This window comes from Paroedura picta, chromosome 9 (genome assembly GCF_049243985.1).
Source record: "Paroedura picta isolate Pp20150507F chromosome 9, Ppicta_v3.0, whole genome shotgun sequence".
NCBI lineage: Eukaryota > Metazoa > Chordata > Lepidosauria > Squamata > Gekkonidae > Paroedura > Paroedura picta.
The window spans coordinates 94840737-94866690 of record NC_135377.1 but is presented as its reverse complement, the minus strand read 5'-3'; positions in this window follow the sequence as shown (position 1 = coordinate 94866690).

The window sequence follows — 25954 nt, the reverse complement described above, 5'->3', positions numbered from 1 at the left end:
TCAATAGGGATTTTCGTACGGATAAGTACCCAGTGAACAGTTCGTTTAGCTTTATATATTGTTCCGGGAGGGCATTGTATTGGTTTTTCAGAAGTGTTAGACCTGTAAGAGAAAAATTTAAATCTTTGGGAAAGGCCATGGGATGTAGAAATATTTTTTTCACATTTTATTTCCTTGTAAAAACAGGTAAATCAATAGGGATTTTCGTACATATAAGTACCCAGTGAACGGTTCGTTTAGCTTTATATATTGGTCCGGGTAGGCGTTGTATTGGTTTTTCGGAAGTGTTAGCCCTGTAAGAGAAAAATTTAAATGGTTGGGAAAGGCCATGGGATGTAGAAATATTTTTTTCACATTTTATTTCCTTGTAAAAACAGTAAATCAATAGGGATTTTCGTACATATAAGTACCCAGTGAACGGTTCGTTTAGCTTTATATATTGATCCGGGTGGGCGTTGTATTGGTTTTTCGGAAGTGTTAGACCTGTAAGAGAAAAATTTAAATGGTTGGGAAAGGCCATGGGATGTAGAAATATTTTTTTCACATTTTGTTTCCTAGTAAAAACAGGTAAATCAATAGGGATTTTCGTACGGATAAGTACCCAGTGAACAGTTCATTTAGCTTTATATATTGTTCCGGGTGGGCGTTGTATTGGTTTTTCAGAAGTGTTAGACATGTAAGAGAAAAATTTAAATCTGCGGGAAAGGCCATGGGATGTAGAAATATTTTTTTCACATTTTATTTCCTTGTAAAAACAGGTAAATCAATAGGGATTTTCGTACATATAAGTACCCAGTGAACGGTTCGTTTAGCTTTATATATTGGTCCGGGTGGGCGTTGTATTGGTTTTTCGGAAGTGTTAGCCCTGTAAGAGAAAAATTTAAATGGTTGGGAAAGGCCATGGGATGTAGAAATTTTTTTTTCACATTTTATTTCCTTGTAAAAACAGGTAAATCAATAGGGATTTTCGTACGTATAAGTACCCAGTGAACGGCTCGTTTAGCTTTATATATTGTTCCGGGTGGGCGTTGTATTGGTTTTTCAGAAGTGTTGGACCTGTAAGAGAAAAATTTAAATCGTTGGGAAAGGCCATGGGATGTAGAAATATTTTTTTCACATTTTATTTCCTTGTAAAAACAGGTAAATCAAAAGGGATTTTCGTACGGATAAGTACCCAGCGAACAGTTCGTTTAGCTTTATATATTTTCCGGGTGGGCATTGTATTGGTTTTTCGGAAGTGTTAGACCTGTAAGAGAAAAATGTAAATCGTTGGGAAAGGCCATGGGATGTAGAAATATTTTTTTCACATTTTATTTCCTTGTAAAAACAGGTAAATCAATAGGGATTTTCGTACGGATAAGTACCCAGTGAACGGTTCGTTTAGCTTTATATATTGTTCCGGGTGGGCGTTGTATTGGTTTTTCGGAAGTGTTAGCCCTGTAAGAGAAATATTTAAGTGGTTGGGAAAGTCCATGGGATGTAGAAATATTTTTTTCACATTTTATTTCCTTGTAAAAACAGGTAAATCAATAGGGATTTTCGTACGTATAAGTACCCAGTGAACGGCTCGTTTAGCTTTATATATTGTTCCTGGTGGGCGTTGTATTGGTTTTTCGGAAGTGATAGACCTGTAAGAGAAAAATTTAAATGGTTGGGAAAGGCCATGGGATGCAGAAATATTTTTTTCACATTTTATTTCCTTGTAAAATCAGGTAAATCAATAGGGATTTTCGTACGTATAAGTACCCAGTGAACGGCTCGTTTAGCTTTATATATTGTTCCGGGTGGGCGTTGTATTTGTTTTTCGGAAGTCTTAGCCCTGTAAGAGAAAAATTTAAATGGTTGGGAAAGGCCATGGGATGCAGAAATATTTTTTTCACATTTTATTTCCTTGTAAAAACAGGTAAATCAATAGGGATTTTCGTACGTATAAGTACCCAGTGAACGGCTCGTTTAGCTTTATATATTGTTCCGGGTGGGCGTTGTATTGGTTTTTCGGAAGTGATAGACCTGTAAGAGAAAAATTTAAATGGTTGGGAAAGGCCATGGGATGTAGAAATATTTTTTCACATTTTATTTCCTTGTAAAAACAGGTAAATCAATAGGGATTTTCGTACGTATAAGTACCCAGTGAACGGCTCGTTTAGCTTTATATATTGTTCCTGGTGGGCGTTGTATTGGTTTTTCGGAAGTGATAGACCTGTAAGAGAAAAATTTAAATGGTTGGGAAAGGCCATGGGATGCAGAAATATTTTTTTCACATTTTATTTCCTTGTAAAATCAGGTAAATCAATAGGGATTTTCGTACGTATAAGTTCCCAGTGAACGGCTCGTTTAGCTGTATATATTGTTCCGGGTGGGCGTTGTATTGGTTTTTCGGAAGTGTTAGCCCTGTAAGAGAAAAATTTAAATGGTTGGGAAAGGCCATGGGATGCAGAAATATTTTTTTCACATTTTATTTCCTTGTAAAAACAGGTAAATCAATAGGGATTTTCGTACGTATAAGTACCCAGTGAACGGCTCGTTTAGCTTTATATATTGTTCCGGGTGGGCGTTGTATTGGTTTTTCGGAAGTGATAGACCTGTAAGAGAAAAATTTAAATGGTTGGGAAAGGCCATGGGATGTAGAAATATTTTTTCACATTTTATTTCCTTGTAAAAACAGGTAAATCAATAGGGATTTTCGTACGGATAAGTACCCAGTGAACGGTTCGTTTAGCTTTATATATTGGTCCGGGTGGGCGTTGTATTGGTTTTTCGGAAGTGTTAGCCCTGTAAGAGAAAAATTTAAATGGTTGGGAAAGGCCATGGGATGTAGAAATTTTTTTTTCACATTTTATTTCCTTGTAAAAACAGGTAAATCAATAGGGATTTTCGTACGTATAAGTACCCAGTGAACGGCTCGTTTAGCTTTATATATTGTTCCGGGTGGGCGTTGTATTGGTTTTTCAGAAGTGTTGGACCTGTAAGAGAAAAATTTAAATCGTTGGGAAAGGCCATGGGATGTAGAAATATTTTTTTCACATTTTATTTCCTTGTAAAAACAGGTAAATCAAAAGGGATTTTCGTACGGATAAGTACCCAGCGAACAGTTCGTTTAGCTTTATATATTTTCCGGGTGGGCATTGTATTGGTTTTTCGGAAGTGTTAGACCTGTAAGAGAAAAATGTAAATCGTTGGGAAAGGCCATGGGATGTAGAAATATTTTTTTCACATTTTATTTCCTTGTAAAAACAGGTAAATCAATAGGGATTTTCGTACGGATAAGTACCCAGTGAACGGTTCGTTTAGCTTTATATATTGTTCCGGGTGGGCGTTGTATTGGTTTTTCGGAAGTGTTAGCCCTGTAAGAGAAATATTTAAGTGGTTGGGAAAGTCCATGGGATGTAGAAATATTTTTTTCACATTTTATTTCCTTGTAAAAACAGGTAAATCAATAGGGATTTTCGTACGTATAAGTACCCAGTGAACGGCTCGTTTAGCTTTATATATTGTTCCTGGTGGGCGTTGTATTGGTTTTTCGGAAGTGATAGACCTGTAAGAGAAAAATTTAAATGGTTGGGAAAGGCCATGGGATGCAGAAATATTTTTTTCACATTTTATTTCCTTGTAAAATCAGGTAAATCAATAGGGATTTTCGTACGTATAAGTACCCAGTGAACGGCTCGTTTAGCTTTATATATTGTTCCGGGTGGGCGTTGTATTTGTTTTTCGGAAGTCTTAGCCCTGTAAGAGAAAAATTTAAATGGTTGGGAAAGGCCATGGGATGCAGAAATATTTTTTTCACATTTTATTTCCTTGTAAAAACAGGTAAATCAATAGGGATTTTCGTACGTATAAGTACCCAGTGAACGGCTCGTTTAGCTTTATATATTGTTCCGGGTGGGCGTTGTATTGGTTTTTCGGAAGTGATAGACCTGTAAGAGAAAAATTTAAATGGTTGGGAAAGGCCATGGGATGTAGAAATATTTTTTCACATTTTATTTCCTTGTAAAAACAGGTAAATCAATAGGGATTTTCGTACGTATAAGTACCCAGTGAACGGCTCGTTTAGCTTTATATATTGTTCCTGGTGGGCGTTGTATTGGTTTTTCGGAAGTGATAGACCTGTAAGAGAAAAATTTAAATGGTTGGGAAAGGCCATGGGATGCAGAAATATTTTTTTCACATTTTATTTCCTTGTAAAATCAGGTAAATCAATAGGGATTTTCGTACGTATAAGTTCCCAGTGAACGGCTCGTTTAGCTGTATATATTGTTCCGGGTGGGCGTTGTATTGGTTTTTCGGAAGTGTTAGCCCTGTAAGAGAAAAATTTAAATGGTTGGGAAAGGCCATGGGATGCAGAAATATTTTTTTCACATTTTATTTCCTTGTAAAAACAGGTAAATCAATAGGGATTTTCGTACGTATAAGTACCCAGTGAACGGCTCGTTTAGCTTTATATATTGTTCCGGGTGGGCGTTGTATTGGTTTTTCGGAAGTGATAGACCTGTAAGAGAAAAATTTAAATGGTTGGGAAAGGCCATGGGATGTAGAAATATTTTTTCACATTTTATTTCCTTGTAAAAACAGGTAAATCAATAGGGATTTTCGTACGGATAAGTACCCAGTGAACGGTTCGTTTAGCTTTATATATTGATCCGGGTGGGCGTTGTATTGGTTTTTCGGAAGTGTTAGACCTGTAAGAGAAAAATTTAAATGGTTGGGAAAGGCCATGGGATGTAGAAATATTTTTTTCACATTTTGTTTCCTAGTAAAAACAGGTAAATCAATAGGGATTTTCGTACGGATAAGTACCCAGTGAACAGTTCGTTTAGCTTTATATATTGTTCCGGGTGGGCGTTGTATTGGTTTTTCGGAAGTGTTAGACATGTAAGAGAAAAATTTAAATCTTTGGGAAAGGCCATGGGATGTAGAAATATTTTTTTCACATTTTATTTTATTGTAAAAACAGGTAAATCAATAGGGATTTTCGTACATATAAGTACCCAGTGAACGGTTCGTTTAGCTTTATATATTGGTCCGGGTGGGTGTTGTATTGGTTTTTCGGAAGTGTTAGCCCTGTAAGAGAAAAATTTAAATGGTTGGGAAAGGCCATGGGATGTAGAAATATTTTTTTCACATTTTATTTCCTTGTAAAAACAGGTAAATCAATAGGGATTTTCGTACGGATAAGTACCCAGTGAACGGTTCGTTTAGCTTTATATATTGGTCCGGGTGGGCGTTGTATTGGTTTTTCGGAAGTGTTAGCCCTGTAAGAGAAAAATTTAAATGGTTGGGAAAGGCCATGGGATGTAGAAATATTTTTTTCACATTTTATTTCCTTGTAAAAACAGGTAAATCAATAGGGATTTTCGTACGTATAAGTACCCAGTGAACGGCTCGTTTAGCTTTATATATTGTTCCGGGTGGGCGTTGTATTGGTTTTTCGGAAGTGATAGACCTGTAAGAGAAAAATTTAAATGGTTGGGAAAGGCCATGGGATGCAGAAATATTTTTTTCACATTTTATTTCCTTGTAAAATCAGGTAAATCAATAGGGATTTTCGTACGTATAAGTACCCAGTGAACGGCTCGTTTAGCTTTATATATTGGTCCGGGTGGGCGTTGTATTGGTTTTTCAGAAGTGTTAGCTCTGTAAGAGAAAAATTTAAATGGTTGGGAAAGGCCATGGGATGTAGAAATATTTTTTTCACATTTTATTTCCTTGTAAAAACAGGTAAATCAATAGGGATTTTCGTACGGATAAGTACCCAGTGAACGGTTCGTTTAGCTTTATATATTGTTCCGGGTGGGCGTTGTATTGGTTTTTCGGAAGTGTTAGCCCTGTAAGAGAAAAATTTAAATGGTTGGGAAAGGCCATGGGATGCAGAAATATTTATTTCACATTTTATTTCCTTGTAAAAACAGGTAAATCAATAGGGATTTTCGTACGTATAAGTACCCAGTGAACGGCTCGTTTAGCTTTATATATTGTTCCTGGTGGGCGTTGTATTGGTTTTTCGGAAGTGATAGACCTGTAAGAGAAAAATTTAAATGGTTGGGAAAGACCATGGGATGCAGAAATATTTTTTTCACATTTTATTTCCTTGTAAAAAGAGGTAAATCAAAAGGGATTTTCGTACGGATAAGTACCCAGCGAACAGTTCGTTTAGCTTTATATATTTTCCGGGTGGGCATTGTATTGGTTTTTCGGAAGTGTTAGACCTGTAAGAGAAAAATTTAAATCGTTGGGAAAGGCCATGGGATGTAGAAATATTTTTTTCACATTTTATTTCCTTGTAAAAACAGGTAAATCAATAGGGATTTTCGTACGTATAAGTACCCAGTGAACGGCTCGTTTAGCTTTATATATTGTTCCGGGTGGGTGTTGTATTTGTTTTTCGGAAGTCTTAGCCCTGTAAGAGAAAAATTTAAATGGTTGGGAAAGGCCATGGGATGCAGAAATATTTTTTTCACATTTTATTTCCTTGTAAAAACAGGTAAATCAATAGGGATTTTCGTACGTATAAGTACCCAGTGAACGGCTCGTTTAGCTTTATATATTGTTCCGGGTGGGCGTTGTATTGGTTTTTCGGAAGTGATAGACCTGTAAGAGAAAAATTTAAATGGTTGGGAAAGGCCATGGGATGTAGAAATATTTTTTCACATTTTATTTCCTTGTAAAAACAGGTAAATCAATAGGGATTTTCGTACGTATAAGTACCCAGTGAACGGCTCGTTTAGCTTTATATATTGTTCCTGGTGGGCGTTGTATTGGTTTTTCGGAAGTGATAGACCTGTAAGAGAAAAATTTAAATGGTTGGGAAAGGCCATGGGATGCAGAAATATTTTTTTCACATTTTATTTCCTTGTAAAATCAGGTAAATCAATAGGGATTTTCGTACGTATAAGTACCCAGTGAACGGCTCGTTTAGCTGTATATATTGTTCCGGGTGGGCGTTGTATTGGTTTTTCGGAAGTGATAGACCTGTAAGAGAAAAATTTAAATGGTTGGGAAAGGCCATGGGATGCAGAAATATTTTTTTCACATTTTATTTCCTTGTAAAAACAGGTAAATCAATAGGGATTTTCGTACGTATAAGTACCCAGTGAACGGCTCGTTTAGCTTTATATATTGTTCCGGGTGGGCGTTGTATTGGTTTTTCGGAAGTGATAGACCTGTAAGAGAAAAATTTAAATGGTTGGGAAAGGCCATGGGATGTAGAAATATTTTTTCACATTTTATTTCCTTGTAAAAACAGGTAAATCAATAGGGATTTTCGTACGGATAAGTACCCAGTGAACGGTTCGTTTAGCTTTATATATTGATCCGGGTGGGCGTTGTATTGGTTTTTCGGAAGTGTTAGACCTGTAAGAGAAAAATTTAAATGGTTGGGAAAGGCCATGGGATGTAGAAATATTTTTTTCACATTTTGTTTCCTAGTAAAAACAGGTAAATCAATAGGGATTTTCGTACGGATAAGTACCCAGTGAACAGTTCGTTTAGCTTTATATATTGTTCCGGGTGGGCGTTGTATTGGTTTTTCGGAAGTGTTAGACATGTAAGAGAAAAATTTAAATCTTTGGGAAAGGCCATGGGATGTAGAAATATTTTTTTCACATTTTATTTCCTTGTAAAAACAGGTAAATCAATAGGGATTTTCGTACATATAAGTACCCAGTGAACGGTTCGTTTAGCTTTATATATTGGTCCGGGTGGGTGTTGTATTGGTTTTTCGGAAGTGTTAGCCCTGTAAGAGAAAAATTTAAATGGTTGGGAAAGGCCATGGGATGTAGAAATATTTTTTTCACATTTTATTTCCTTGTAAAAACAGGTAAATCAATAGGGATTTTCGTACGGATAAGTACCCAGTGAACGGTTCGTTTAGCTTTATATATTGGTCCGGGTGGGCGTTGTATTGGTTTTTCGGAAGTGTTAGCCCTGTAAGAGAAAAATTTAAATGGTTGGGAAAGACCATGGGATGCAGAAATATTTTTTTCACATTTTATTTCCTTGTAAAATCAGGTAAATCAATAGGGATTTTCGTACGTATAAGTACCCAGTGAACGGCTCGTTTAGCTTTATATATTGTTCCGGGTGGGCGTTGTATTGGTTTTTCGGAAGTGTTAGCCCTGTAAGAGAAAAATTTAAATGGTTGGGAAAGGCCATGGGATGTAGAAATATTTTTTTCACATTTTATTTCCTTGTAAAAACAGGTAAATCAATAGGGATTTTCGTACGTATAAGTACCCAGTGAACGGCTCGTTTAGCTTTATATATTGTTCCTGGTGGGCGTTGTATTGGTTTTTCGGAAGTGATTGACCTGTAAGAGAAAAATTTAAATGGTTGGGAAAGGCCATGGGATGCAGAAATATTTTTTTCACATTTTATTTCCTTGTAAAAACAGGTAAATCAATAGGGATTTTCGTACGTATAAGTACCCAGTGAACAGCTCGTTTAGCTTTATATATTGGTCCGGGTGGGCGTTGTATTGGTTTTTCGGAAGTGTTAGCCCTGTAAGAGAAAAATTTAAATGGTTGGGAAAGGCCATGGGATGCAGAAATATTTTTTTCACATTTTATTTCCTTGTAAAATCAGGTAAATCAATAGGGATTTTCGTACGTATAAGTACCCAGTGAACGGCTCGTTTAGCTTTATATATTGGTCCGGGTGGGCGTTGTATTGGTTTTTCGGAAGTGTTAGCCCTGTAAGAGAAAAATTTAAATGGTTGGGAAAGGCCATGGGATGCAGAAATATTTTTTTCACATTTTATTTCCTTGTAAAAACAGGTAAATCAATAGGGATTTTCGTACGGATAAGTACCCAGTGAACGGTTCGTTTAGCTTTATATATTGTTCCGGGTGGGCGTTGTATTGGTTTTTCGGAAGTGTTAGCCCTGTAAGAGAAAAATTTAAATGGTTGGGAAAGGCCATGGGATTTAGAAATATTTTTTTCACATTTTATTTCCTTGTAAAAACAGGTAAATCAATAGGTATTTTGGTACGTATAAGTACCCAGTGAACGGCTCGTTTAGCTTTATATATTGTTCCTGGTGGGCGTTGTATTGGTTTTTCGGAAGTGATAGACCTGTAAGAGAAAAATTTAAATGGTTGGGAAAGGCCATGGGATGCAGAAATATTTTTTTCACATTTTATTTCCTTGTAAAAACAGGTAAATCAATAGGGATTTTCGTACGTATAAGTACCCAGTGAACGGCTCGTTTAGCTTTATATATTGTTCCGGGTGGGCGTTGTATTGGTTTTTCGGAAGTGTTAGCCCTGTAAGAGATAAATTTAAATGGTGGGGAAAGGCCATGGGATGCAGAAATATTTTTTTCACGTTTTATTTCCTTGTAAAAACAGGTAAATCAATAGGGATTTTCGTACGTATAAGTACCCAGTGAACGGCTCGTTTAGCTTTATATATTGTTCCGGGTGGGCGTTGTATTGGTTTTTCGGAAGTGATAGACCTGTAAGAGAAAAATTTAAATGGTTGGGAAAGGCCATGGGATGCAGAAATATTTTTTTCACATTTTATTTCCTTGTAAAAACAGGTAAATCAATAGGGATTTATGTACGTATAAGTACCCAGTGTACGGCTCGTTTAGCTTTATATATTGTTCCGGGTGGGCGTTGTATTGGTTTTTCGGAAGTGATAGACCTGTAAGAGAAAAATTTAAATGGTTGGGAAAGGCCATGGGATGCAGAAATATTTTTTTCACATTTTATTTCCTTGTAAAAACAGGTAAATCAATAGGGATTTTCGTACGTATAAGTACCCAGTGAACGGCTCGTTTAGCTTTATATATTGTTCCTGGTGGGCGTTGTATTGGTTTTTCGGAAGTGATTGACCTGTAAGAGAAAAATTTAAATGGTTGGGAAAGGCCATGGGATACAGAAATATTTTTTTCGCATTTTATTTCCTTGTAAAAACAGGTAAATCAATAGGGATTTTCGTACGTATAAGTACCCAGTGAACGGTTCGTTTAGCTTTATATATTGGTCCGGGTGGGCGTTGTATTGGTTTTTCGGAAGTGTTAGCCCTGTAAGAGAAAAATGTAAATGGTTGGTAAAGGCCATGGGATGCAGAAATATTTTTTTCACATTTTATTTCCTTGTAAAAACAGGTAAATCAATAGAGATTTTCGTACGTATAAGTACCCAGTGAACGGCTCGGTTAGCTTTATATATTGTTCCTGGTGGGCGTTGTATTGGTTTTTCGGAAGTGTTAGCCCTGTAAGAGAAAAATTTAAATGGTTGGGAAAGGCCATAGGATGTAGAAATATTTTTTTCACATTTTATTTCCTTGTAAAAACAGGTAAATCAATAGGGATTTTCGTACGTATAAGTACCCAGTGAACGGCTCGTTTAGCTTTATATATTGTTCCTGGTGGGCGTTGTATTGGTTTTTCGGAAGTGATAGACCTGTAAGAGAAAAATTTAAATGGTTGGGAAAGGCCATGGGATGCAGAAATATTTTTTTCACATTTTATTTCCTTGTAAAAACAGGTAAATCAATAGGGATTTTCGTACGGATAAGTACCCAGTGAACGGTTCGTTTAGCTTTATATATTGATCCGGGTGGGCGTTGTATTGGTTTTTCGGAAGTGTTAGCCCTATAAGAGAAAAATTTAAATGGTTGGGAAAGGCCATGGGATGCAGAAATATTTTTTTCACATTTTATTTCCTTGTAAAAACAGGTAAATCAATAGGGATTTTCCTACGTATAAGTACCCAGTGAACGCCTCGTTTAGCTTTATATATTGGTCCGGGTGGGCGTTGTATTGGTTTTTCGGAAGTGTTACCCCTGTAAGAGAAAAATTTAAATGGTTGGGAAAGGCCATGGGATGTAGAAATATTTTTTTCACATTTTATTTCCTTGTAAAAACAGGTAGATCAATAGGGATTTTCGTACGTATAAGTACCCAGTGAACGGTTCGTTTAGCTTTATATATTGTTCCGGGTGGGCGTTGTATTGGTTTTTCGGAAGTGTTAGCCCTGTAAGAGAAAAATTTAAATGGTTGGGAAAGGCCATGGGATGTAGAAATATTTTTTTCACATTTTATTTCCTTGTAAAAACAGGTAAATCAATAGGGATTTTCCTACGTATAAGTACCCAGTGAACGGCTCGTTTAGCTTTATATATTGTTCCGGGTGGGCGTTGTATTGGTTTTTCGGAAGTGATAGACCTGTAAGAGAAAAATTTAAATGGTTGGGAAAGGCCATGGGATGCAGAAATATTTTTTTCACATTTTATTTCCTTGTAAAAACAGGTAAATCAATAGGGATTTTCGTACGTATAAGTACCTAGTGAACGGCTCGTTTAGCTTTATATATTGTTCCGGGTGGGCGTTGTATTGGTTTTTCGGAAGTGATAGACCTGTAAGAGAAAAATTTAAATGGTTGGGAAAGGCCATGGGATGCAGAAATATTTTTTTCACATTTTATTTCCTTGTAAAAACAGGTAAATCAATAGGGATTTTCGTACGTATAAGTACCCTGTGAACGGCTCGTTTAGCTTTATATATTGTTCCGGGTGGGCGTTGTATTGGTTTTTCGGAAGTGATAGACCTGTAAGAGAAAAATTTAAATGGTTGGGAAAGGCCATGGGATGCAGAAATATTTTTTTCACATTTTATTTCCTTGTAAAATCAGGTAAATCAATAGGGATTTTCCTACGTATAAGTACCCAGTGAACGGCTCGTTTAGCTTTATATATTGGTCCGGGTGGGCGTTGTATTGGTTTTTCGGAAGTGTTAGCCCTGTAAGAGAAAAATGTAAATGGTTGGGAAAGGCCATGGGATGCAGAAATATTTTTTTCACATTTTATTTCCTTGTAAAAACAGGTAAATCAATAGGGATTTTCGTACGGATAAGTACCCAGTGAACGGTTCGTTTAGCTTTATATATTGTTCCGGGTGGGCGTTGTATTGGTTTTTCGGAAGTGTTAGCCCTGTAAGAGAAAAATTTAAATGGTTGGGAAAGGCCATGGGATGTAGAAATATTTTTTTCACATTTTATTTCCTTGTAAAAACAGGTAAATCAATAGGGATTTTCGTACGTATAAGTACCCAGTGAACGGCTCGTTTAGCTTTATATATTGTTCCTGGTGGGCGTTGTATTGGTTTTTCGGAAGTGATAGACCTGTAAGAGAAAAATTTAAATGGTTGGGAAAGGCCATGGGATGCAGAAATATTTTTTTCACATTTTATTTCCTTGTAAAAACAGGTAAATCAATAGGGATTTTCGTACGTATAAGTACCCAGTGAACGGCTCGTTTAGCTTTATATATTGTTCCGGGTGGGCGTTGTATTGGTTTTTCGGAAGTGTTAGCCCTGTAAGAGAAAAATTTAAATGGTTGGGAAAGGCCATGGGATGTAGAAATATTTTTTTCACATTTTATTTCCTTGTAAAAACAGGTAAATCAATAGGGATTTTTGTACGTATAAGTACCCAGTGAACGGCTCGTTTAGCTTTATATATTGTTCCGGGTGGGCGTTGTATTGGTTTTTCGGAAGTGATAGACCTGTAAGAGAAAAATTTAAATGGTTGGGAAAGGCCATGGGATGCAGAAATATTTTTTTCACATTTTATTTCCTTGTAAAATCAGGTAAATCAATAGGGATTTTCGTACGTATAAGTACCCAGTGAACGGCTCGTTTAGCTTTATATATTGGTCCGGGTGGGCGTTGTATTGGTTTTTCGGAAGTGTTAGCCCTGTAAGAGAAAAATTTAAATGGTTGGGAAAGGCCATGGGATGTAGAAATATTTTTTTCACATTTTATTTCCTTGTAAAAACAGGTAAATCAATAGGGATTTTCGTACGTATAAGTACCCAGTGAACGGCTCGTTTAGCTTTATATATTGTTCCTGGTGGGCGTTGTATTGGTTTTTCGGAAGTGATTGACCTGTAAGAGAAAAATTTAAATGGTTGGGAAAGGCCATGGGATGCAGAAATATTTTTTTCACATTTTATTTCCTTGTAAAAACAGGTAAATCAATAGGGATTTTCGTACGTATAAGTACCCAGTGAACAGCTCGTTTAGCTTTATATATTGGTCCGGGTGGGCGTTGTATTGGTTTTTCGGAAGTGTTAGCCCTGTAAGAGAAAAATTTAAATGGTTGGGAAAGGCCATGGGATGCAGAAATATTTTTTTCACATTTTATTTCCTTGTAAAATCAGGTAAATCAATAGGGATTTTCGTACGTATAAGTACCCAGTGAACGGCTCGTTTAGCTTTATATATTGGTCCGGGTGGGCGTTGTATTGGTTTTTCGGAAGTGTTAGCCCTGTAAGAGAAAAATTTAAATGGTTGGGAAAGGCCATGGGATGCAGAAATATTTTTTTCACATTTTATTTCCTTGTAAAAACAGGTAAATCAATAGGGATTTTCGTACGGATAAGTACCCAGTGAACGGTTCGTTTAGCTTTATATATTGTTCCGGGTGGGCGTTGTATTGGTTTTTCGGAAGTGTTAGCCCTGTAAGAGAAAAATTTAAATGGTTGGGAAAGGCCATGGGATTTAGAAATATTTTTTTCACATTTTATTTCCTTGTAAAAACAGGTAAATCAATAGGTATTTTGGTACGTATAAGTACCCAGTGAACGGCTCGTTTAGCTTTATATATTGTTCCTGGTGGGCGTTGTATTGGTTTTTCGGAAGTGATAGACCTGTAAGAGAAAAATTTAAATGGTTGGGAAAGGCCATGGGATGCAGAAATATTTTTTTCACATTTTATTTCCTTGTAAAAACAGGTAAATCAATAGGGATTTTCGTACGTATAAGTACCCAGTGAACGGCTCGTTTAGCTTTATATATTGTTCCGGGTGGGCGTTGTATTGGTTTTTCGGAAGTGTTAGCCCTGTAAGAGATAAATTTAAATGGTGGGGAAAGGCCATGGGATGCAGAAATATTTTTTTCACGTTTTATTTCCTTGTAAAAACAGGTAAATCAATAGGGATTTTCGTACGTATAAGTACCCAGTGAACGGCTCGTTTAGCTTTATATATTGTTCCGGGTGGGCGTTGTATTGGTTTTTCGGAAGTGATAGACCTGTAAGAGAAAAATTTAAATGGTTGGGAAAGGCCATGGGATGCAGAAATATTTTTTTCACATTTTATTTCCTTGTAAAAACAGGTAAATCAATAGGGATTTTCGTACGTATAAGTACCCAGTGTACGGCTCGTTTAGCTTTATATATTGTTCCGGGTGGGCGTTGTATTGGTTTTTCGGAAGTGATAGACCTGTAAGAGAAAAATTTAAATGGTTGGGAAAGGCCATGGGATGCAGAAATATTTTTTTCACATTTTATTTCCTTGTAAAAACAGGTAAATCAATAGGGATTTTCGTACGTATAAGTACCCAGTGAACGGCTCGTTTAGCTTTATATATTGTTCCTGGTGGGCGTTGTATTGGTTTTTCGGAAGTGATTGACCTGTAAGAGAAAAATTTAAATGGTTGGGAAAGGCCATGGGATACAGAAATATTTTTTTCGCATTTTATTTCCTTGTAAAAACAGGTAAATCAATAGGGATTTTCGTACGTATAAGTACCCAGTGAACGGTTCGTTTAGCTTTATATATTGGTCCGGGTGGGCGTTGTATTGGTTTTTCGGAAGTGTTAGCCCTGTAAGAGAAAAATGTAAATGGTTGGTAAAGGCCATGGGATGCAGAAATATTTTTTTCACATTTTATTTCCTTGTAAAAACAGGTAAATCAATAGAGATTTTCGTACGTATAAGTACCCAGTGAACGGCTCGGTTAGCTTTATATATTGTTCCTGGTGGGCGTTGTATTGGTTTTTCGGAAGTGTTAGCCCTGTAAGAGAAAAATTTAAATGGTTGGGAAAGGCCATAGGATGTAGAAATATTTTTTTCACATTTTATTTCCTTGTAAAAACAGGTAAATCAATAGGGATTTTCGTACGTATAAGTACCCAGTGAACGGCTCGTTTAGCTTTATATATTGTTCCTGGTGGGCGTTGTATTGGTTTTTCGGAAGTGATAGACCTGTAAGAGAAAAATTTAAATGGTTGGGAAAGGCCATGGGATGCAGAAATATTTTTTTCACATTTTATTTCCTTGTAAAAACAGGTAAATCAATAGGGATTTTCGTACGGATAAGTACCCAGTGAACGGTTCGTTTAGCTTTATATATTGATCCGGGTGGGCGTTGTATTGGTTTTTCGGAAGTGTTAGCCCTATAAGAGAAAAATTTAAATGGTTGGGAAAGGCCATGGGATGCAGAAATATTTTTTTCACATTTTATTTCCTTGTAAAAACAGGTAAATCAATAGGGATTTTCGTACGTATAAGTACCCAGTGAACGCCTCGTTTAGCTTTATATATTGGTCCGGGTGGGCGTTGTATTGGTTTTTCGGAAGTGTTAGCCCTGTAAGAGAAAAATTTAAATGGTTGGGAAAGGCCATGGGATGTAGAAATATTTTTTTCACATTTTATTTCCTTGTAAAAACAGGTAGATCAATAGGGATTTTCGTACGTATAAGTACCCAGTGAACGGTTCGTTTAGCTTTATATATTGTTCCGGGTGGGCGTTGTATTGGTTTTTCGGAAGTGTTAGCCCTGTAAGAGAAAAATTTAAATGGTTGGGAAAGGCCATGGGATGTAGAAATATTTTTTTCACATTTTATTTCCTTGTAAAAACAGGTAAATCAATAGGGATTTTCCTACGTATAAGTACCCAGTGAACGGCTCGTTTAGCTTTATATATTGTTCCGGGGGGGCGTTGTATTGGTTTTTCGGAAGTGATAGACCTGTAAGAGAAAAATTTAAATGGTTGGGAAAGGCCATGGGATGCAGAAATATTTTTTTCACATTTTATTTCCTTGTAAAAACAGGTAAATCAATAGGGATTTTCGTACGTATAAGTACCTAGTGAACGGCTCGTTTAGCTTTATATATTGTTCCGGGTGGGCGTTGTATTGGTTTTTCGGAAGTGATAGACCTGTAAGAGAAAAATTTAAATGGTTGGGAAAGGCCATGGGATGCAGAAATATTTTTTTCACATTTTATTTCCTTGTAAAAACAGGTAAATCAATAGGGATTTTCGTACGTATAAGTACCCAGTGAACGGCTCGTTTAGCTTTATATATTGTTCCGGGTGGGCGTTGTATTGGTTTTTCGGAAGTGATAGACCTGTAAGAGAAAAATTTAAATGGTTGGGAAAGGCCATGGGATGCAGAAATATTTTTTTCACATTTTATTTCCTTGTAAAATCAGGTAAATCAATAGGGATTTTCCTACGTATAAGTACCCAGTGAACGGCTCGTTTAGCTTTATATATTGGTCCGGGTGGGCGTTGTATTGGTTTTTCGGAAGTGTTAGCCCTGTAAGAGAAAAATGTAAATGGTTGGGAAAGGCCATGGGATGCAGAAATATTTTTTTCACATTTTATTTCCTTGTAAAAACAGGTAAATCAATAGGGATTTTCGTACGGATAAGTACCCAGTGAACGGTTCGTTTAGCTTTATATATTGTTCCGGGTGGGCGTTGTATTGGTTTTTCGGAAGTGTTAGCCCTGTAAGAGAAAAATTTAAATGGTTGGGAAAGGCCATGGGATGTAGAAATATTTTTTTCACATTTTATTTCCTTGTAAAAACAGGTAAATCAATAGGGATTTTCGTACGTATAAGTACCCAGTGAACGGCTCGTTTAGCTTTATATATTGTTCCTGGTGGGCGTTGTATTGGTTTTTCGGAAGTGATAGACCTGTAAGAGAAAAATTTAAATGGTTGGGAAAGGCCATGGGATGCAGAAATATTTTTTTCACATTTTATTTCCTTGTAAAAACAGGTAAATCAATAGGGATTTTCGTACGTATAAGTACCCAGTGAACGGCTCGTTTAGCTTTATATATTGTTCCGGGTGGGCGTTGTATTGGTTTTTCGGAAGTGTTAGCCCTGTAAGAGAAAAATTTAAATGGTTGGGAAAGGCCATGGGATGCAGAAATATTTTTTTCACATTTTATTTCCTTGTAAAAACAGGTAAATCAATAGGGATTTTCGTACGTACAAGTACCCAGTGCATGGCTCGTTTAGCTTTATATATTGTTCCGGGTGGGCGTTGTATTGGTTTTTCGGAAGTGATAGACCTGTAAGAGAAAAATTTAAATGGTTGGGAAAGGCCATGGGATGTAGAAATATTTTTTCACATTTTATTTCCTTGTAAAAACAGGTAAATCAATAGGGATTTTCGTACGTATAAGTACCCAGTGAACGCCTCGTTTAGCTTTATATATTGGTCCGGGTGGGCGTTGTATTGGTTTTTCGGAAGTGTTAGCCCTGTAAGAGAAAAATTTAAATGGTTGGGAAAGGCCATGGGATGTAGAAATATTTTTTTCACATTTTATTTCCTTGTAAAAACAGGTAAATCAATAGGGATTTTCGTACGGATAAGTACCCAGTGAACGGTTCGTTTAGCTTTATATATTGTTCCGGGTGGGCGTTGTATTGGTTTTTCGGAAGTGTTAGCCCTGTAAGAGAAAAATTTAAATGGTTGGGAAAGGCCATGGGATGTAGAAATATTTTTTTCACATTTTATTTCCTTGTAAAAACAGGTAAATCAATAGGGATTTTCGTACGTATAAGTACCCAGTGAACGGCTCGTTTAGCTTTATATATTGTTCCGGGTGGGCGTTGTATTGGTTTTTCGGAAGTGATAGACCTGTAAGAGAAAAATTTAAATGGTTGGGAAAGGCCATGGGATGCAGAAATATTTTTTTCACATTTTATTTCCTTGTAAAAACAGGTAAATCAATAGGGATTTTCCTACGTATAAGTACCCAGTGAACGGCTCGTTTAGCTTTATATATTGTTCCGGGTGGGCGTTGTATTGGTTTTTCGGAAGTGTTAGCCCTGTAAGAGAAAAATGTAAATGGTTGGGAAAGGCCATGGGATGCAGAAATATTTTTTTCACATTTTATTTCCTTGTAAAAACAGGTAAATCAATAGGGATTTTCGTACGGATAAGTACCCAGTGAACGGTTCGTTTAGCTTTATATATTGTTCCGGGTGGGCGTTGTATTGGTTTTTCGGAAGTGTTAGCCCTGTAAGAGAAAAATTTAAATGGTTGGGAAAGGCCATGGGATGTAGAAATATTTTTTTCACATTTTATTTCCTTGTAAAAACAGGTAAATCAATAGGGATTTTCGTACATATAAGTACCCAGTGAACGGCTCGTTTAGCTTTATATATTGGTCCTGGTGGGCGTTGTATTGGTTTTTCGGAAGTGATAGACCTATAAGAGAAAAATTTAAATGGTTGGGAAAGGCCATGGGATGCAGAAATATTTTTTTCACATTTTATTTCCTTGTAAAAACAGGTAAATCAATAGGGATTTTCGTACGTATAAGTACCCAGTGAACGGCTCGTTTAGCTTTATATATTGTTCCGGGTGGGCGTTGTATTGGTTTTTCGGAAGTGTTAGCCCTGTAAGAGAAAAATTTAAATGGTTGGGAAAGGCCATGGGATGCAGAAATATTTTTTTCACATTTTATTTCCTTGTAAAAACAGGTAAATCAATAGGGATTTTCGTACGTACAAGTACCCAGTGAATGGCTCGTTTAGCTTTATATATTGTTCCGGGTGGGCGTTGTATTGGTTTTTCGGAAGTGATAGACCTGTAAGAGAAAAATTTAAATGGTTGGGAAAGGCCATGGGATGGAGAAATATTTTTTCACATTTTATTTCCTTGTAAAAACAGGTAAATCAATAGGGATTTTCGTACGTATAAGTACCCAGTGAACGCCTCGTTTAGCTTTATATATTGGTCCGGGTGGGCGTTGTATTGGTTTTTCGGAAGTGTTAGCCCTGTAAGAGAAAAATTTAAATGGTTGGGAAAGGCCATGGGATGCAGAAATATTTTTTTCACATTTTATTTCCTTGTAAAAACAGGTAAATCAATAGGGATTTTCGTACATATACGTACCCAGTGAACGGTTCGTTTAGCTTTATATATTGGTCCGGGTGGGCGTTGTATTGGTTTTTCGGAAGTGTTAGCCCTGTAAGAGAAAAATTTAAATGGTTGGGAAAGGCCATGGGATGTAGAAATATTTTTTTCACATTTTATTTCCTTGTAAAAACAGGTAAATCAATAGGGATTTTCGTACGTATAAGTACCCAGTGAACGGCTCGTTTAGCTTTATATATTGTTCCGGGTGGGCGTTGTATTGGTTTTTCGGAAGTGATAGACCTGTAAGAGAAAAATTTAAATGGTTGGGAAAGGCCATGGGATGCAGAAATATTTTTTTCACATTTTATTTCCTTGTAAAAACAGGTAAATCAATAGGGATTTTCGTACGTATAAGTACCCAGTGAACGGCTCGTTTAGCTTTATATATTGTTCCGGGTGGGCGTTGTATTGGTTTTTCGGAAGTGATAGACCTGTAAGAGAAAAATTTAAATGGTTGGGAAAGGCCATGGGATGCAGAAATATTTTTTTCACATTTTATTTCCTTGTAAAAACAGGTAAATCAATAGGGATTTTCGTACGTATAAGTACCCAGTGAACGGCTCGTTTAGCTTTATATATTGTTCCGGGTGGGCGTTGTATTGGTTTTTCGGAAGTGATAGACCTGTAAGAGAAAAATTTAAATGGTTGTGAAAGGCCATGGCATGCAGAAATATTTTTTTCACATTTTATTTCCTTGTAAAATCAGGTAAATCAATAGGGATTTTCCTACGTATAAGTACCCAGTGAACGGCTCGTTTAGCTTTATATATTGGTCCGGGTGGGCGTTGTATTGGTTTTTCGGAAGTGTTAGCCCTGTAAGAGAAAAATGTAAATGGTTGGGAAAGGCCATGGGATGCAGAAATATTTTTTTCACATTTTATTTCCTTGTAAAAACAGGTAAATCAATAGGGATTTTGGTACGGATAAGTACCCAGTGAACGGCTCGTTTAGCTTTATATATTGTTCCGGGTGGGCGTTGTATTGGTTTTTCGGAAGTGTTAGCCCTGTAAGAGAAAAATTTAAATGGTTGGGAAAGGCCATGGGATGTAGAAATATTTTTTTCACATTTTATTTCCTTGTAAAAACAGGTAAATCAATAGGTATTTTGGTACGTATAAGTACCCAGTGAACGGCTCGTTTAGCTTTATATATTGTTCCTGGTGGGCGTTGTATTGGTTTTTCGGAAGTGATAGACCTGTAAGAGAAAAATTTAAATGGTTGGGAAAGGCCATGGGATGCAGAAATATTTTTTTCACATTTTATTTCCTTGTAAAAACAGGTAAATCAATAGGGATTTTCGTACGTATAAGTACCCAGTGAACGGCTCGTTTAGCTTTATATATTGTTCCAGGTGGGCGTTGTATTGGTTTTTCGGAAGTGTTAGCCCTGTAAGAGAAAAATTTAAATGGTTGGGAAAGGCCATGGGATGCAGAAATATTTTTTTCACATTTTATTTCCTTGTAAAAACAGGTAAATCAATAGGGATTTTCGTACGTATAAGTACCCAGTGAACGGCTCGTTTAGCTTTATATATTGTTCCGGGTGGGCGTTGTATTGGTTTTTCGGAAGTGATAGACCTGTAAGAGAAAAATTTAAATGGTTGGGAAAGGCCATGGGATGCAGAAATATTTTTTTCACATTTTATTTCCTTGTAAAAACAGGTAAATCAATAGGGATTTTCGTACGTATAAGTACCCAGTGTACGGCTCGTTTAGCTTTATATATTGTTCCGGGTGGGCGTTGTATTGGTTTTTCGGAAGTGATAGACCTGTAAGAGAAAAATTTAAATGGTTGGGAAAGGCCATGGGATGCAGAAATATTTTTTTCACATTTTATTTCCTTGTAAAAACAGGTAAATCAATAGGGATTTTCGTACGTATAAGTACCCAGTGAACGGCTCGTTTAGCTTTATATATTGTTCCGGGTGGGCGTTGTATTGGTTTTTCGGAAGTGATAGACCTGTAAGAGAAAAATTTAAATGGTTGGGAAAGGCCATGGGATGCAGAAATATTTTTTTCACATTTTATTTCCTTGTAAAATCAGGTAAATCAATAGGGATTTTCGTACGTATAAGTACCCAGTGAACGGCTCGTTTAGCTTTATATATTGGTCCGGGTGGGCGTTGTATTGGTTTTTCGGAAGTGTTAGCCCTGTAAGAGAAAAATGTAAATGGTTGGTAAAGGCCATGGGATGCAGAAATATTTTTTTCACATTTTATTTCCTTGTAAAAACAGGTAAATCAATAGGGATTTTCGTACGGATAAGTACCCAGTGAACGGTTCGTTTAGCTTTATATATTGGTCCGGGTGGGCGTTGTATTGGTTTTTCGGAAGTGTTAGCCCTGTAAGAGAAAAATGTAAATGGTTGGGAAAGGCCATGGGATGCAGAAATATTTTTTTCACATTTTATTTCCTTGTAAAAACAGGTAAATCAATAGGGATTTTCGTACGGATAAGTACCCAGTGAACGGTTCGTTTAGCTTTATATATTGTTCCGGGTGGGCGTTGTATTGGTTTTTCGGAAGTGTTAGCCCTGTAAGAGAAAAATTTAAATGGTTGGGAAAGGCCATGGGATGTAGAAATATTTTTTTCACATTTTATTTCCTTGTAAAAACAGGTAAATCAATAGGGATTTTCGTACATATAAGTACCCAGTGAACGGCTCGTTTAGCTTTATATATTGGTCCTGGTGGGCGTTGTATTGGTTTTTCGGAAGTGATAGACCTATAAGAGAAAAATTTAAATGGTTGGGAAAGGCCATGGGATGCAGAAATATTTTTTTCACATTTTATTTCCTTGTAAAAACAGGTAAATCAATAGGGATTTTCGTACGTATAAGTACCCAGTGAACGGCTCGTTTAGCTTTATATATTGTTCCGGGTGGGCGTTGTATTGGTTTTTCGGAAGTGTTAGCCCTGTAAGAGAAAAATTTAAATGGTTGGGAAAGGCCATGGGATGCAGAAATATTTTTTTCACATTTTATTTCCTTGTAAAAACAGGTAAATCAATAGGGATTTTCGTACGTACAAGTACCCAGTGAATGGCTCGTTTAGCTTTATATATTGTTCCGGGTGGGCGTTGTATTGGTTTTTCGGAAGTGATAGACCTGTAAGAGAAAAATTTAAATGGTTGGGAAAGGCCATGGGATGGAGAAATATTTTTTCACATTTTATTTCCTTGTAAAAACAGGTAAATCAATAGGGATTTTCGTACGTATAAGTACCCAGTGAACGCCTCGTTTAGCTTTATATATTGGTCCGGGTGGGCGTTGTATTGGTTTTTCGGAAGTGTTAGCCCTGTAAGAGAAAAATTTAAATGGTTGGGAAAGGCCATGGGATGCAGAAATATTTTTTTCACATTTTATTTCCTTGTAAAAACAGGTAAATCAATAGGGATTTTCGTACATATACGTACCCAGTGAACGGTTCGTTTAGCTTTATATATTGGTCCGGGTGGGCGTTGTATTGGTTTTTCGGAAGTGTTAGCCCTGTAAGAGAAAAATTTAAATGGTTGGGAAAGGCCATGGGATGTAGAAATATTTTTTTCACATTTTATTTCCTTGTAAAAACAGGTAAATCAATAGGGATTTTCGTACGTATAAGTACCCAGTGAACGGCTCGTTTAGCTTTATATATTGTTCCGGGTGGGCGTTGTATTGGTTTTTCGGAAGTGATAGACCTGTAAGAGAAAAATTTAAATGGTTGGGAAAGGCCATGGGATGCAGAAATATTTTTTTCACATTTTATTTCCTTGTAAAAACAGGTAAATCAATAGGGATTTTCGTACGTATAAGTACCCAGTGAACGGCTCGTTTAGCTTTATATATTGTTCCGGGTGGGCGTTGTATTGGTTTTTCGGAAGTGATAGACCTGTAAGAGAAAAATTTAAATGGTTGGGAAAGGCCATGGGATGCAGAAATATTTTTTTCACATTTTATTTCCTTGTAAAAACAGGTAAATCAATAGGGATTTTCGTACGTATAAGTACCCAGTGAACGGCTCGTTTAGCTTTATATATTGTTCCGGGTGGGCGTTGTATTGGTTTTTCGGAAGTGATAGACCTGTAAGAGAAAAATTTAAATGGTTGGGAAAGGCCATGGCATGCAGAAATATTTTTTTCACATTTTATTTCCTTGTAAAATCAGGTAAATCAATAGGGATTTTCCTACGTATAAGTACCCAGTGAACGGCTCGTTTAGCTTTATATATTGGTCCGGGTGGGCGTTGTATTGGTTTTTCGGAAGTGTTAGCCCTGTAAGAGAAAAATGTAAATGGTTGGGAAAGGCCATGGGATGCAGAAATATTTTTTTCACATTTTATTTCCTTGTAAAAACAGGTAAATCAATAGGGATTTTCGTACGGATAAGTACCCAGTGAACGGCTCGTTTAGCTTTATATATTGTTCCGGGTGGGCGTTGTATTGGTTTTTCGGAAGTGTTAGCCCTGTAAGAGAAAAATTTAAATGGTTGGGAAAGGCCATGGGATGTAGAAATATTTTTTTCACATTTTATTTCCTTGTAAAAACAGGTAAATCAATAGGTATTTTGGTACGTATAAGTACCCAGTGAACGGCTCGTTTAGCTTTATATATTGTTCCTGGTGGGCGTTGTATTGGTTTTTCGGAAGTGATAGACCTGTAAGAGAAAAATTTAAATGGTTGGGAAAGGCCATGGGATGCAGAAATATTTTTTTCACATTTTATTTCCTTGTAAAAACAGGTAAATCAATAGGGATTTTCGTACGTATAAGTACCCAGTGAACGGCTCGTTTAGCTTTATATATTGTTCCAGGTGGGCGTTGTATTGGTTTTTCGGAAGTGTTAGCCCTGTAAGAGAAAAATTTAAATGGTTGGGAAAGGCCATGGGATGCAGAAATATTTTTTTCACATTTTATTTCCTTGTAAAAACAGGTAAATCAATAGGGATTTTCGTACGTATAAGTACCCAGTGAACGGCTCGTTTAGCTTTATATATTGTTCCGGGTGGGCGTTGTATTGGTTTTTCGGAAGTGATAGACCTGTAAGAGAAAAATTTAAATGGTTGGGAAAGGCCATGGGATGCAGAAATATTTTTTTCACATTTTATTTCCTTGTAAAAACAGGTAAATCAATAGGGATTTTCGTACGTATAAGTACCCAGTGTACGGCTCGTTTAGCTTTATATATTGTTCCGGGTGGGCGTTGTATTGGTTTTTCGGAAGTGATAGACCTGTAAGAGAAAAATTTAAATGGTTGGGAAAGGCCATGGGATGCAGAAATATTTTTTTCACATTTTATTTCCTTGTAAAAACAGGTAAATCAATAGGGATTTTCGTACGTATAAGTACCCAGTGAACGGCTCGTTTAGCTTTATATATTGTTCCGGGTGGGCGTTGTATTGGTTTTTCGGAAGTGATAGACCTGTAAGAGAAAAATTTAAATGGTTGGGAAAGGCCATGGGATGCAGAAATATTTTTTTCACATTTTATTTCCTTGTAAAATCAGGTAAATCAATAGGGATTTTCGTACGTATAAGTACCCAGTGAACGGCTCGTTTAGCTTTATATATTGGTCCGGGTGGGCGTTGTATTGGTTTTTCGGAAGTGTTAGCCCTGTAAGAGAAAAATGTAAATGGTTGGTAAAGGCCATGGGATGCAGAAATATTTTTTTCACATTTTATTTCCTTGTAAAAACAGGTAAATCAATAGGGATTTTCGTACGGATAAGTACCCAGTGAACGGTTCGTTTAGCTTTATATATTGTTCCGGGTGGGCGTTGTATTGGTTTTTCGGAAGTGTTAGCCCTGTAAGAGAAAAATTTAAATGGTTGGGAAAGGCCATAGGATGTAGAAATATTTTTTTCACATTTTATTTCCTTGTAAAAACAGGTAAATCAATAGGGATTTTCGTACGTATAAGTACCCAGTGAACGGCTCGTTTAGCTTTATATATTGTTCCTGGTGGGCGTTGTATTGGTTTTTCGGAAGTGATAGACCTGTAAGAGAAAAATTTAAATGGTTGGGAAAGGCCATGGGATGCAGAAATATTTTTTTCACATTTTATTTCCTTGTAAAAACAGGTAAATCAATAGGGATTTTCGTACGGATAAGTACCCAGTGAACGGCTCGTTTAGCTTTATATATTGTTCCAGGTGGGCGTTGTATTGGTTTTTCGGAAGTGTTAGCCCTGTAAGAGAAAAATTTAAATGGTTGGGAAAGGCCATGGGATGCAGAAATATTTTTTTCACATTTTATTTCCTTGTAAAAACAGGTAAATCAATAGGGATTTTCGTACGTATAAGTACCCAGTGAACGGCTCGTTTAGCTTTATATATTGTTCCGGGTGGGCGTTGTATTGGTTTTTCGGAAGTGATAGACCTGTAAGAGAAAAATTTAAATGGTTGGGAAAGGCCATGGGATGCAGAAATATTTTTTTCACATTTTATTTCCTTGTAAAAACAGGTAAATCAATAGGGATTTTCGTACGTATAAGTACCCAGTGTACGGCTCGTTTAGCTTTATATATTGTTCCGGGTGGGCGTTGTATTGGTTTTTCGGAAGTGATAGACCTGTAAGAGAAAAATTTAAATGGTTGGGAAAGGCCATGGGATGCAGAAATATTTTTTTCACATTTTATTTCCTTGTAAAAACAGGTAAATCAATAGGGATTTTCGTACGTATAAATACCCAGTGAACGGCTCGTTTAGCTTTATATATTGTTCCGGGTGGGCGTTGTATTGGTTTTTCGGAAGTGATAGACCTGTAAGAGAAAAATTTAAATGGTTGGGAAAGGCCATGGGATGCAGAAATATTTTTTTCACATTTTATTTCCTTGTAAAATCAGGTAAATCAATAGGGATTTTCGTACGTATAAGTACCCAGTGAACGGCTCGTTTAGCTTTATATATTGGTCCGGGTGGGCGTTGTATTGGTTTTTCGGAAGTGTTAGCCCTGTAAGAGAAAAATTTAAATGGTTGGGAAAGGCCATGGGATGCAGAAATATTTTTTTCACATTTTATTTCCTTGTAAAA